This window comes from Crocuta crocuta, unplaced genomic scaffold, assembly GCF_008692635.1.
Source record: "Crocuta crocuta isolate KB4526 unplaced genomic scaffold, BGI_CrCroc_1.0 scaffold252, whole genome shotgun sequence".
Lineage (NCBI taxonomy): Eukaryota > Metazoa > Chordata > Mammalia > Carnivora > Hyaenidae > Crocuta > Crocuta crocuta.
The window spans coordinates 274,806-277,486 of NW_027528623.1; the positions used below are offsets into that span (position 1 = coordinate 274,806).

General features: G+C 37.7%; 1 pseudogene; it reads right to left on the reverse strand.

Annotated features, from left to right (window-relative positions):
- Positions 1-1,912: 1,912 nt before the first annotated feature.
- Positions 1,913-2,447, reverse strand: LOC144224178 (ferritin light chain pseudogene; annotated as a pseudogene).
- Between the last annotated feature and the right edge of the window lie 234 nt (positions 2,448-2,681).

Below are 2,681 nucleotides of genomic sequence, written 5' to 3' on the forward strand. Positions count from 1 at the left end.
TTAAGCATCTCACTTAGGCTCAGGTCATTATCTCACAGTTCGTGTCTGGGCTCAAGACCAGCTTGGGCTCTGTGCTGACAGCTTGCTCGGAGCCTGGAGCCTGCTTCTGATTCTGTCTCTCTCTTTCTGCCTTTCCCGTGCTTGTGTTCTGTCTCCCTCTTTCTCTCTCTTTCAAAAATAAATAAATAGATAAATAAATATTAAAAAATTAAAAAGTAAATTTGACAACTTACACAAAATGGATCAATTTCTTGAAAAAGACAAATTATCATGACTTAATATGAAATGTATAATTTGAATAACCACATANAGCATATTAAAAGGATTATACACCATGCCCAAGTGGGATTTGTCCCAGGAATGCAAGAGTAGTTCAACGTACAAATTCAGTGTATTTTGTGTATTTTGTATATGTATTCTATACTCCATACAGATACATGTTTATTTTTAACTTTATAGAAATTAAAATAATATCCTCCAAGAACTTTTGTTAAAATACATACTTGATAAGTTGAAATTCATAGAATTAAATATTTTAGCTCTGTGAAAAATCAACTTGAAAGGATAAAAGTATAAATTATAGATTGGGAGAAAATATTTTCAAACCTCATATCTCACAGAGGATTCATATGTAAGATATATAAAGAATTCTCAAATGCATCAGTTAAAAAAAAATAGACAAATGACATGATTCCCAAATAAGACCTACAGATGGCAAGTAAGCACATGAAAAAATAGTCAACATATTAGCTGCTAGGTAAATGCAAGTGAAATGTACTATGAGATATTACTGTACACCTATCATAATGGTTAAATATACACTATATAGAATATATAAACTATACAAATAGTGACAACACCAAATGCTGGCAAGGACACAGAGAAACTGGGTTGCTCATACATTAGCAGTGAAATGTGGAATGGTTCAGCAACTCTGAAAAAGCATTTGGTGAGTTTCTTAAAAACAAACAAATAAACCCCACTAAACTTGTGATGAACATATAGCCCAGCAATTGTACTTAGACATTTATCTCAGAGAAACGAAAGCATATATTCCATCAAAACCTTGTATATGGATATTTGCAGCTGATTTATTTGTAATAGCCCCTAATTGGAAATAACCCAAATGTCCTTCACAGGATGAATGGTTAAACAAATCATGGTACAGTGATACCTTGGAATACTACTAAACAATAAAAAGGAATGGGATATTGATACAAGTAACAACCTAACTGAATCTCCAGAGAATTATGCTTTGTGAAGGAAGCTGATGTCAAAACCTTACATAGTATATGATTCAATTTACATAACATTCTTGAAATTACAAAATCATAGATGGAGAACTGATTAATGATTACCAGTGGTAAAGGATGGGATAGAGGGTTAGGGAAGAGTGTGGGTGTGACTATAAAAGGACAAAATAAGGAATCCCTGTGGTGATGGAAATATTTTGTATCTTGACCATATTAATCTCAATATCTTGGTTGTGGTATTATACAATAGTTTTGGTAGATGTTATCATTGGGCAAAATGTGCAAAGCATACAGACAGGAACTCTATTATTTCTTATAGGTTCATGTGCATCTACAATCCTCTATAAATAAGTTACTTAAAACAAATACATGTGGAACGATTAGTACCATGACTAACAACCAAAAAGTGCTAAGTAAATGGCTTGGCACAGTAACCTACTCAGTGTCTGCATATAGAACATAGGTAGTATTTGCTACACAAGAAAGATAGTTGAATAGGGTTTTTTTTTTCCCCCCTGCAAAAAGCTTTATTTCCAGTTGGGTCACAACTTGAGCAAGGACTCCAGGGTAGTTAAAAAGCTGCATCTAAGGAGTGCTTCTAAAGAGAGGTTCAAGCAGAAGACTTGACACCAGGGGGATGCAGAAGGGCTCCAGAAGTTCTAGTTGCATTTGAGGGTGAGCCTTTTGAAGAACTACTTGCCCAGGTGAGCCTAGTGGCCAGCCATCTTGTGGAGATAGTAAGGTGATTGCAATCTTCTTGACGAGTTTTACCTCCTCATCCAGGAAGTGGCTCACCAGCAATTCACAGAGATCTGTGCAGGCAGAGGGGTCTGTATAGGCTGAACTCAGGGCATCCAGATCCAAAAAGGCCTGGTTCAGGTTATTCTCTAGGGCCATGCTAGCTTCCATGGAATCTAGGGTTTTACCCCACTCATTTAGGGATGACTGTTGCATGTCCTGGAAGAGGGCATGGCCATTGAACTGTTTTTGCAACTTCAAAAACATTGGGCCAACTCCCAGAAGAAGTGGCTGATGATGAAGTGGCCTTCACTCTCCAGAACTACACCTACAGGGTGAAAATAGAAACCCAGAGGGAGGGAGGCATCATAGGCCTGCAGATGCATGTTGACTGGGCCGTTGACTGGTGTCCTCCACCCAATTCATGGAATAATTCTGATAAATCTGGGAGCTCATGGTTGGTCAGCAATAAGGATCTCAGCACAAAATGGTGTTGGCTGGTCCTGAAGGTAGGGGATGGCTGAGAAGATGGTTCTGGAGGTTGCAAGAGGTTGGATGGGGCTTGAAGAAGGGGTGTCCTTCTAGGTCTTGTTCTCTACAAACACTGTGGAAGCAAGAGACAGATTCACATAGTACAAGGAGCATCCCAAATAGGGTTTTTTTTAATGTTTTTTTTTTTAAATTTCTGAG